The sequence below is a fragment of the Tupaia chinensis genome, unplaced genomic scaffold, assembly GCF_000334495.1.
Source record: "Tupaia chinensis unplaced genomic scaffold, TupChi_1.0 Scaffold000601_1, whole genome shotgun sequence".
Classification (NCBI taxonomy): domain Eukaryota; kingdom Metazoa; phylum Chordata; class Mammalia; order Scandentia; family Tupaiidae; genus Tupaia; species Tupaia belangeri.
In genome coordinates this window covers 1,142,298-1,153,216 of record NW_006160119.1, presented here as the reverse complement: position 1 = coordinate 1,153,216, position 10,919 = coordinate 1,142,298, and the positions used below count along the sequence as shown (strand labels likewise).

Below are 10,919 nucleotides of genomic sequence, written 5' to 3'. Positions count from 1 at the left end.
CTCAGCTCTCCCCCCACAGTCCACTCCCCCCACCTCGGCTCTCCCCCCACAGTCCACACTCCCCCCACTGAGCTCTCGGTGGCCTGCCGACCCTGTCTCCAAGACCAGGCATCGTGAACTGAACCTGTCATCACAGCTGGGAGGCTGAGGCCGAGGCCTGCCACGCCACCAGACCCTTTATTTTGCTGTAGAATGTGCGCTCTTGCCAGAGAGGGGGAGGATGAGAAAGCGAGAAAGCACGCCCAGGGGACGCCGTCCCACAGCCACCTCTCGGTGCACCTTCTGGGACGGGGGCACACACACGTGCACCTGGTGTGAGTCTCAAACAGCTGGGTCTGATACTCGAACCGTGAAGGTGGCCATGTGGGATCAAATGCCTTAACTTTCATGCCACGTGCTGGCCCAAGAAAACCTTTGTCACTCTAATGCTGGAAACGTGAATCTTTTTGTCTGCTATCTCAGCTCCAGCGCCAAGTGGAAATCTGTCACATGGGTGGTGACTTCACATAACTGAATCAAGGGGACTTCGTAACGGTTAGAGAAGCTGTGGGGGAGGTTGGAGGCGACGCTGGCAGGACGAGAGAGGGTAAAAATAGGGGGATCATCTTCAGGAAGCAGAGGCAGGTGTGGTCTAAGGCAACTGTGGAGAAGAATGCATTTCACAGCAGCGGAACTGCTACGGAGGCTGAGGAATTCGCCCAGAGGACCCAGCTCGTTATGCCGGTGCTGGGGCGACCACTGGACTTGTCTGGGTCGGCTCCACAGCCTAGTGGCTAAGGGAGCTGGGTCTCACGTGGCTAGCCAGGGTGCAGGCCCCTTCCCCGCACCCCCAGTGGCATCAGCCACATCTGTGCAACCCAAATCCCAGCAGGGTATGCAGAAGTGGAGGGAAGAGGTTTTTGGTGCGACCCTGCCACGCTGGAGGGCGCCCTCCCCCTCCCCCTCTCCCTTTCTTGGGCAAACACGTGCACCGTCTGGCAATTAAAAGAAAAAAGAGAAGACTGGGTGTGTCTGACTCGGCTCAGCGCTGTCAACCCTTAAACAGAGAGGGAGAAACGCCCCATGGGACCAGCAAGCAGAGGGCCCTACACTCTGGTCCAAGGCCACCCTGTCGGCGACAAATAACCCTGAGGGAAGACCGAGGCACAGGGAGTCCCCTTCTTGAGCCTTGTCCTCCGTCTGCACGGCCCTCTCTCCTCTGCTCACCTGTGAGAGCAGAAGCCGATGACCGGTCAGAAGAGAGAGGCTGGGAATCCTGCACTGTAGCTGCTCTTTAATTATGAATTAGAATCAAATTTGTTTTGGAGGCTATTGTAAAGTTTCTCTTCAGTGAAATTTTTCTAGTTCTTTAAAAAATTATTTTATTTAACTTTATTGATTTTAATTTGACCAGAGAGGGATTGGGTAAGAGAGAGAGAGAAAGTGAGAAAACAAGCAGCCAGGTCCGGGACTTGAACCACAGTTGGCCACGCGGGAGTCAGAGTCCTTAACCATTACGCCACCTGCCGACCCCTCTACTTCTAACAGGGTGACTTGATTTTTATTTCCTGTTTTATTTCTTAACAAATGCTAACCTTGAAACTGGGTTGTTAAATATGTATTTAAATTTAATTGAACTTTAAAAACTTAGTTCTTCATTCAGTTCTTATACCTGCTCTGCAAAACATTGTAAAAATTAAGGATTTCTCCTCCAATCCCCTCTGCCTCAGTCAAAGAAAGGGATCGGCAGGTGGCGTAGTGGTTAGGGCTCTGGACTCTCCCATGGCTGACAGCAGTTCGAGTCCTGGCAGCTTGAAAGTCACACCAGGTGCATGTGCATGCATGCCCGAAATGCCAGGAGGAGAATGGAGGAAGGGGACTGCAGCATGGCCATTCCCCCGGGGGGGGGATTTCTCACTTTCTGTCTCTCTGTCTTTCTGGCGAGCGCACACTCCCTATAGCAAAAACCTCTCAAAAAAAAAAAAAAAAAAAAAAAAAAGTGCTCGTTATCGATTCTAAGCTTGCCAGAAAGACCATCCTTACTTCTTGCCCAAAGTACCGTCATGGCCGCTTCTTCAGTGTCCCTGAGCATAGCCAGGGGTCGTGTAAGGAGAAGCTGACCTACCACCGCCCCGACCCCATCCCCAGGCCCACAGCCTAACCCTGTGCTCACGCTCTCTCCTTGGCTCCTACTTGCTCGGGATGAAGCCGAAGCTCCCCATCCTGGCGGCTCTGAGAGAGGTCCGCTCCTTCCTCCCGGAGCCTGCTGCCCTGGCCCCTCGTTCTGTGCACCCCGGCTCCACGTGGCCTCCCACTTAGCCTGTCCCTGCTGCTCTCGCTTGCTGCTGTGGCCTCTCACCGTCTCCCTCAGTACACATCTGCTTTAGACCGCAATTCAGTGCAGACTCCCCAGGGCAGATTTTGATGTCCCACCTGGGTCCTTCCCATCGTGTCCTTGTGTGGCACCTGTCACTCTGGCGCACTCCGCAAAGCGCGATTTTGCATCTATTTATGGAGCTGTTTGATTGCCTTTGCATCCTGGGCAACTAGCCCCACCACACTCCTTGTCACATGGAGGCCACTGAACACGGGTCAGTGAAATGAGTGAGAACTGGGGAAGGACTGCACCGGGCTCTTTTTTTTGGAAAAGTTTTTGCTATAGGGCATGTACGCTTGCCAGAAAGACAGAGACAGACAGAAAGCAAGAAATCACCCCCTAATCCCTTCTCCTCCATTCTCCTCTCGGGATCTTGGGCACACATGTACACTCACCTGTTGTGAGTTTAAGCCACCGGGTCTGGGATTCGAACCACAGTCGAGTACATGGGACTCCAGTGACATAGCCATTACGCCAACTGCTGGTCCCAGGAGTGTACCGAGTTCTATCCTGAGGCAGACGTGCTTTAAAGCACCCTGATGTTAGGCTCCGTGAGGAAGGCTGAAGGTGCGATGGTCTCTGTGCATGTGCTCCTGTCTGTGTGTGATCAGAAGTGTCAAAGGGCTATCTGTGAAGGAAATGGGGGTACATTTGGGAAGTCTAAGGAGGTGACATGGCTAGTGGGGAGCACTGCAGGGAGGAGCCGTGATGTGACAACAGGGACAGGCCTTCTAAAACGAGAGCTGGAGGGACGGACCGTCTTTTGCAGAGAGCAGGGGTCCGTGACCTTTCCTCGGGGGATGTTGTAGCAATGGGTTCTGTGTCACTGAAGAGAAGACTGGGGTCAGCAGGTGTGTGGTGGTCAAGGCACTGGATGCCCACGTGACCGACTGCGGTTCCAGACCTGGACTTGGTGGTTTGCTTTCTCACTTTCCCATTTTATCTCACTGACTCTCTCTGGCGAGTGCACATGCTCTATAGCAAATTTAAAAAAAGGAAATAATTATTTAAAAAGAGAGCGAGTGAGAGAAGACAGAGTAACTGTAATGCCCCCTACAGCCCGGAGATCGTAGGGTTTCAAAGGCATCTGAGCACAGTAGATCAGGAAACTTGAAAACCAGACAGGATTAGCAGTAGCTCAGAGGCTAACCCCACATCCCGGTGTCTCGCAGACGTGCCCGATGCTTTACGCAGAGATGCAGTGGGCGGGCGGGGTGGACGGCTGAGCTGGCTAAGGAGCAAAGGGGAGCCCAGGCAGGTCAGTCAGAACCCGTCTGCTCTGTTCAGCCAGCGTTTCATACTCTATGGTCTGAGCACAGTGCTCTGGAGTCTGAGACCAAAGAAGACAGACTCAGATGTCTCTGGAGACTCAGGTCGCCTTTAATCCTCCGGCAAGAAAAGGAAGTCGAGCCCCATTCTGCAGAGAGCTCTGGCGGAAAGCATGTGTCCCTAGCGTTCCTGCTTCCGTCCTGTTCTGTAGGTCCTGTAGCCCTCCAGACGAGGGTAAGCAGGGTGCATGCACAGTCCTTGACGGACAGGGCACTGAGACATCTCCAGTTACTCTACGGCGTTCCAACCACTGCTTCTTCTGCTTAATACTAAGCCTCTCGTGCCCTAGGCCTGGCTGATTTTCCTGCAGTAAGTGCTGCCCCCTTGCTAGTTATTATGGTGCCTCTTGCAGGAGCCCCACCCCTCTTGCCTGTACCATCCCAGCTGTGAAGGGCAGACCTGTCTGGGAGACGCCTGGACTCTGAGCTGACTTCTGAGCTACTTCTAACCCTGCCACTCGGTTTAGATATTCCTGAGCTACTGTGCTCAGACACCTTTGAAAAACAGGAGTTGGTAGAGACAAATACCAAAACAACCGCTTTGGCTTTGAAATAAACTCATTAACTTAGGTACAAAACCCTGTTTTTGTGACCTTATAACATAACTTTTTACAGATTCTTAAATTTGTTACCCCTTTCCACCTCTTAGCTCTTCTACAACAGATATCCGATGACTTCCGCTCGCATGGGAGATGACATATTTTTGCACCTTACTCAGCTTCATGTCTTGACAGAAGAAGAAATGAACTTCCCACATATGTTGTGCTGCTCGTAATGCTGTCGAGAGAGCAGGAAAACGTAATCGTTTCTTTTCTGCATATTAGTAAGGCTGTTTCAGGGAATATAACGTGGACTACGCATTCAAGAATGAAGGGCTTTACATTTTTATTAACTGTCTTACGTGTGCCAGGCTTGCCAGGACACACGCTGTCATGTCTTCTTCGTAATCTTGCTGTTGCTGGTATTTCCCCATTGTATGAATGAGAGAACTGTGGTGTGAAGAGATGAACTAACTTGGCTCATAGTTCATGAATGATGAAAGTAGGGCTTATCTGTTTAAATGCAAAGCCGGGTGCATCCCTCATGCAGTCACACCTTCTGTAGATAGGGGTCCCTCTCTCTCTTTCTTCCCCTCACGCCTTCCTTGATATTAGATTGTTTTTACAAAGTATTTGGGGGCCAGCAGATGCTGTAATGGTTATGTCACTAGACTCCCACGTAGCCAGCCACAGTTTAAGTCCTGGACCCAGCAGCTTAAAACTCACACCGAGCGTGCATGCCCAAAATCCTGAGAAGAAAATGGAGGAGAAGGGATTGCAGTGTGGCCATCCCCTCAAGAGGTGATTTCTCATTTTGTCTCTCTGTCTCTGTCTCTCTGGTGAACACACATACCCTATAGCAAAAATCTCTTTTAAAGAACAAATTTTGTGCCTCTTGGCTAAATGGGTTACAAATAAAAGCACCATAATTATTGTGTTGGGAAGACACCTTAAACCTTTTTCTTAAAAGAATTATTGTATTTATTTATTTAACTTTGACCAGAGAGGGACAGAGTGAGGGTGGGGAGAAAGCAAGCTGCCAGGTCTGGGACTCAAACCATGGTCAACCACACGGAAGTCCAGCGCCCTTACCACCATGCCACCGGCTGACCTCCCCTTAAATTTTTTTTGAAACAAGGAATATATAACAAATGGAGATCTGGGTTTTTGAAATGTTTATTCAGTGTGGGGAACCTTATTTAAAAAAAACATGAAATATATATTAAAGTTTCCTAGGGAAACAGGACCAATAGAACAAATACACACACACACACACACACACACACACACACACACACAGGATCTATTATGGGAATTGGCTTACACGATGATGAAGGCTAAGGAGTCTCAAGAGCTGCTATCTGCAAGCTGGAGGCCCAGGGAAGCCAGCAGGGTAATTTTAGTCCCAGTCGTAAGACATGAGAACCAGGAGCACTGCCTGAGGGCAGGAGAAGAGAGAAGATCTCCTCCCTGCCCAGAGGAGAAAGTGAACCAGCCCATCCTCCGTCTCTCTGCTCTATTCTAGCCATCTACTGGGTGACGGTGGCGGGTGACACCTGTCCACACTTGTGAGAGACTTCATTAGTCACTGGACTGATTCAGAGGCTGATCTTCGACCAGCAGGTGGCGTGGAGGTTAAGGTGATTGGATCCCACGTGGCCGCCTGTGCTGTTCAGGTCCTAGACATGGCAGCTTGAAAACACATTGGCTCTGGTGTGTGCCTGAGAGGAGAATGAGAGGCGACTGGGCATGGCCAAACCCCAGGGAGAAGTTCCTCACTCACCCTCTCTCTCTACCTTTTTGTCTCTCTTTGGTGAGCGTGCACACACTATAGCAAAGTAAGAAACAAAAACAAACAAACAAACAAAATGAAAACAAGAAAACAAACTAATCTCTTCCCAAAACACCCTCTCAAACATGACTTGGTATCATTTACTGGCTATCTGGCCATCCTTAGCATAGTCAAATTGGCATAGAAAATTAAACAGTATGGGACCAGCAGTTAGCATAATGGCTATGTGGCTGGACTCCTATGTAGTCGACTGTGGTTCGAATCCTGGACCCAGTGGCTTAAACTTGCGCTGGGCGCGTGTGCATGCGTGCCTAAGATCCCGAGAGAATGGAGGAGAAGGGATTGCAGTGTGGCCATCCCCCCTGGGGTGTGATTTTTCGCTTTCTATCTCTCTGGCGAGCGCGCGTGCCCTATAGCAAAAACCTCCCCAAAAAAAGAAAAAAAAAAGATGAAACATTACGAAATTGTAAACATTAAATCAGATGCAAAGTGAATATTTAGAATGGAATAAGAAATGGTAACAAATTATATGTCTGAATGACAAATACCATAAACCTCACAGGACTTAGAAAATAACAGATATCTCCCCAATTCATTGATGTGCCTAAAATGTTTCATTCCTGCATTTTGGGACTCCAAGGTCTTTAATAATCTTTTCGTATAATAATTTTTTAATATGTGTTACAGAGATAACAGAAAGATAATTCAGATATTGCTCTGAGAAAGCTCCACAGATTAGCTTCTGATTCTGTTTCTCCTTTACTTCCCACATACCCGGGGCTGGGTACCATATACACGTTTACATCGAGATTTCAAGCTCAGCGATTGATTACAGCAAGTAGTACAAACGTTTCTTTTTTATTTTTTTAAAAAGAACTATATTATTTCATTTTATTTATTTATTTTAATTTGACCTGAGAGGGAAGGGGAGAGGGGGAGTGAGAAAGCAAGCCACCAGATCCGGGACTTAAACTGCAGTTGGCCAGTGGGAGTCCAGTGCCCTTAACCACCATACCACCTGCTGGCCCCAGTAATAGGAATATTTCAATGTGCATTTCTCTATTAGACATTTAGCAATAATTTGACCACACGCACAGACCTGATTACAAACTACATTTATATACCCCACTAAATCCAAATTAAATCTAAATGTATACGTATTTTAACTTCCTTTGAGCCAAATCTAAAATATACCCATGGTCACTTCAGTATTACCTGACAAGAAAAGAACTGTGAAGGAGAAAAAGTCAACAAAAAGAGTTTTCTAAAATCAATTGCAGTTAAAATATCTTTTGCAAATTTTACCAAAATATAAGACCACAAGAATATTGCTAATGCCTCCCTCAGGGCCCTGAGAGAGGCCTCTAGAAGAGGAACGTACATTAGTTTAAACTTTCTTGCTGGCTTTCAAGAGCATCCAGCTCTAGAAAAAGGGTATGTAAGGAAACAAAAAGTGTTACACTGTAGGGACCAGCAGGTGGCATGGTGGATAAGGTGCTGGATTCCCACATGGCAGACTGAGGTTCGAGTCTTGGACCCAGCGGTTTACATGGAAGTCATGCTGAGCACGGGTGTGTGTGTGCCCCAGATCCCAGGAGGAGATCAGAGGAGAGGGTACTACAACGTGGCCACCCCCGGGGAGGTTTCTCACTCTGCCTTGCACTGTCTCTCTCTGTCTCTCTGTGTGCCCTATGGGGAAACCGACAGAGTGATAATGATATGACGGAGACATTGTGGTATTGCTGAGACTGAAACATCCCACCTCTGTCCTCCTGTGTATCTGAAAATGAATGATTATTAGCGAATACAAATAGATCTTAATGCTCCTCTATTACTCTAGTCAATATTGAACCATTTACTATCCTCCCAAGCAGTCCAGTTAATACACAAAGAGCATGTTATTTCTACTAAAAATCACACACAGAAAAAAATATAGTAGCACTAAAGAAAGTCTTTAGGAATTCATTAAGATGTAATTAAACTTTTGCAAACTCACCCGTTATTTGCAATTATAACATAGTTACTGTAACTTGTCTCATAACTGAAAAATAATCATTTTTATATTCATTTTTTGCTGAATTTTGCTCATTGAGAATGTATTGAAATGCCCACCTCCTTTCTTATCCCCTCTGTTTAATTGCCAGAGAGTATGTCCACTCACAGACAGGACAGGGCACGTTGCGACCCTCCGCCATCTCGGTCCTGTCTGGATGTGGGCATGCTCAGAGTGCAGTCAGGGTGTCCGTCCATGCTGCTGGGTCAGGGCGTGCCTGTGGTGGGCCACGCAGGCTCCAGCTCAGGTAGCCACTGGCTGGGGCCGGGGCGGGCCCCCGCCCCCAGCTCTCCATGCACAGCCCCCTCCCCGCGGCCGCTCTCAACGCCTCCTTCTTTGCTGTGTCTGTGGACAACTGTCATGAATGTACGCAGTACTCCAACTGTGTCCCCATCATTACCTGCCCTGCTTTACTTACCACTGAACTACACTATGGCTTAGACATTTACCTCAAAATAAATAAAGCAAATTACAGAAATATTTTAGTCTTACATAATACATATATAAACTTACAAATTGTTTAAACTGAATGACTAGAATGCAACGTAATCCATCCACTTGTATCAAAAACTATCCCTTTCCAGGGCCAGCAGGTGGTATAGGCACTGGACTCCTACGTTTGACCACGGTTCGAGTCCCAGTCCCGACTGCTTGAAGCCCACACTGGGCATGTGTGCACGTGTGCTCAAAATCCCTAGAAGAGAATGGAGAAGAGATTGCAGTGTGAACAAACTCCCTCGGGGGTGGTTTCTGGTTTATGTTTCTCTGTTTGTCTCAGTCACTCTGGAAAGTACATGTACCCTATAGCAAAAAATCCCTCAAAAAAAAAGTATCCCTTTCCTCTGTTTCCAACATAAACCTTGTGTATAATATATTCAAAAAACTTAAAGCCTCTGAAATGTTACATAGCCTGTTTTTTTCCTATAAAGAGTGAGTCCATTTCTATGCGACCAGCAGTTAGCGTAATGGCTATGTTGCTGGATTCCCATGTAGTTGACTGCAGTTCGAGTCCCAGACCCAGTGGCTTAAACTCACGCTGGGAGAATAGAGGAGAAGGGATTGTGGCGTGGCCATTCTCCCTGGGGGGTGATTTCTTGCTTTCTGTCTCTCTGTCTCTGTCTTTCTAGCAAGCCCACGCGCCCCATAGCAAAAACTTCTCCCCCCCCCCAAAAAAAAAGAAAAAGAAAAAGAAAAGAAGAAAAGAATGGATCCATCTCTGAGAAATTTAGTTTCAGGAGAATGGCATTTTCCATTTACTATGTGAAGTCCCCCCTCCCCCCATCTAACTGGTGCTGCCTAACACACCTGGTCAGAGCAGCACTGCTCCAGAGGTCCAGACCTGGGGTAAGAAAACGGGGACCGGCTTCACGGCTGGGGTCACAACCATAGCTCTGTGACCACTGAGCTGCTCTCAAATGTATTTTCATCCCTCAAACCATGCCATTGCTAATGTGGCACTCAGTTACGTGAGGGGGTAAGAGTACCGGTTCCGCGGCCAAGGCCCCTCGGAAGAAAGCGCGTCACGTGGGACTGCTGCTTCCTCCTCCGCCCCACAGTCTTGTGCCCTGCTTACCCTGCAGCGCCCAGACGGGAAGGAAAGTCAACAGTCTCTAAGTGGGAGCTGACGGGATAACTGTGCTACTTAGGAGAGGGACAGTCACTGGGGAAGCCCGGGGGTGGTAGTGATGACTCCCAGCTCCACAGCTTACTCGGCCCAGTCCCGCCACCGCAGCCCCACGGCTGCATTTCATAACGTGCAGCCACGAGGGGCCATTAAGCAATGCCTTTCTGTAATCAGATTTTTTTTTTTTTTTTTTTTTGCTATAGGGCACGTGAGCTTGCCAGAAAGACAAAGACAGAGAGACAGAAAGCAAGAAATCATCCCCCGGGGGGATGGCCACGCTGCAATCCCTTCTCCTCCATTCTCCTCTCGGGATCTTGGGCACGCACGCACACGCACCTGGCATGAATTTAAGCCACCGGGTCCAGGACTCAAACTGTGGTCGACTACATGGGACCCCGGCAACATAGCCATTACGCCAACTGCTGGTCCCCCTAATCAGAAATTCTAAAATATGTTCTTATCTGTGTTCCTCCTTCTTTTATAGCTGTCTACTGATTAAACTGATTAAACTGATGTGGCAACTGAGCATTGTAATTGTTCATTTATATTGAATATATGAAAGGCATGATACTTATGTCTCACATTACCTAGAGCGAGTACAAGGTCCCAGTACTGAAAAATAAATAAAATTTAAAACCCATCTATGTTCCCTTGTCCCTAGTCTGGTTAATATGCAATTATTATTGTAAAGACTGGGGAATAGTTTATCTAGAAAAAAAGATTGCTATATAAAAATTTTAAAAATATGGGACCAGCAGATGGCATAATGGTTACATTGTTGGACTCCCACACAGTCCGTGGTTCGAGTCCCAGACCCGGCAACTTAAAACCCATTCTGGGCACATGTGTGTGCATGCCCAAAATCCGAAAAGAATGGAGAAGGGATTGTGGAATGATCATCCCTCTGGGGGGGTGATTTCTGGCCTTTTGTCTCTCTGGTCAGTACACGTGCCCTATAAAAAAATATGCTTTAAAAAAAAAAAAAAAAAGGACACAAGAACCAGGAGGAATGGGGCTGACCAGACTTCTTGGTGGTTGCAGTCTTTCTCTCCTGGCTCCATGGGTGACTTCTACAGGCCTTTTTCTCTAGGTAATTCCAGGTTTGGAGGCTCCTCAGGATGGCCCTCATTCTCTGCACAGACTACCCTCACCACAGGTGCTTCTGCTCACGAGGGTTTGCCCCTGCCCCTCCCCATCTCCGTACGACCCTCCACTATTGCCGCCCCC

The 10,919-nt window shown here is 48.0% G+C and overlaps 1 long non-coding RNA gene across 2 annotated transcripts in view; it reads right to left on the bottom strand.

Annotated features, from left to right (window-relative positions):
- LOC102476401 (uncharacterized) overlaps positions 1 to 10,919 on the bottom strand; it is a 57,120-nt gene that overhangs the window by 22,195 nt on the left and 24,006 nt on the right. For both annotated transcript variants that reach the window (XR_335997.3, XR_001371134.2), the window contains exon 3: positions 4,317 to 4,461. This is a non-coding gene — a long non-coding RNA (uncharacterized LOC102476401). The remainder of the gene's footprint in view (positions 1 to 4,316; positions 4,462 to 10,919) is intronic.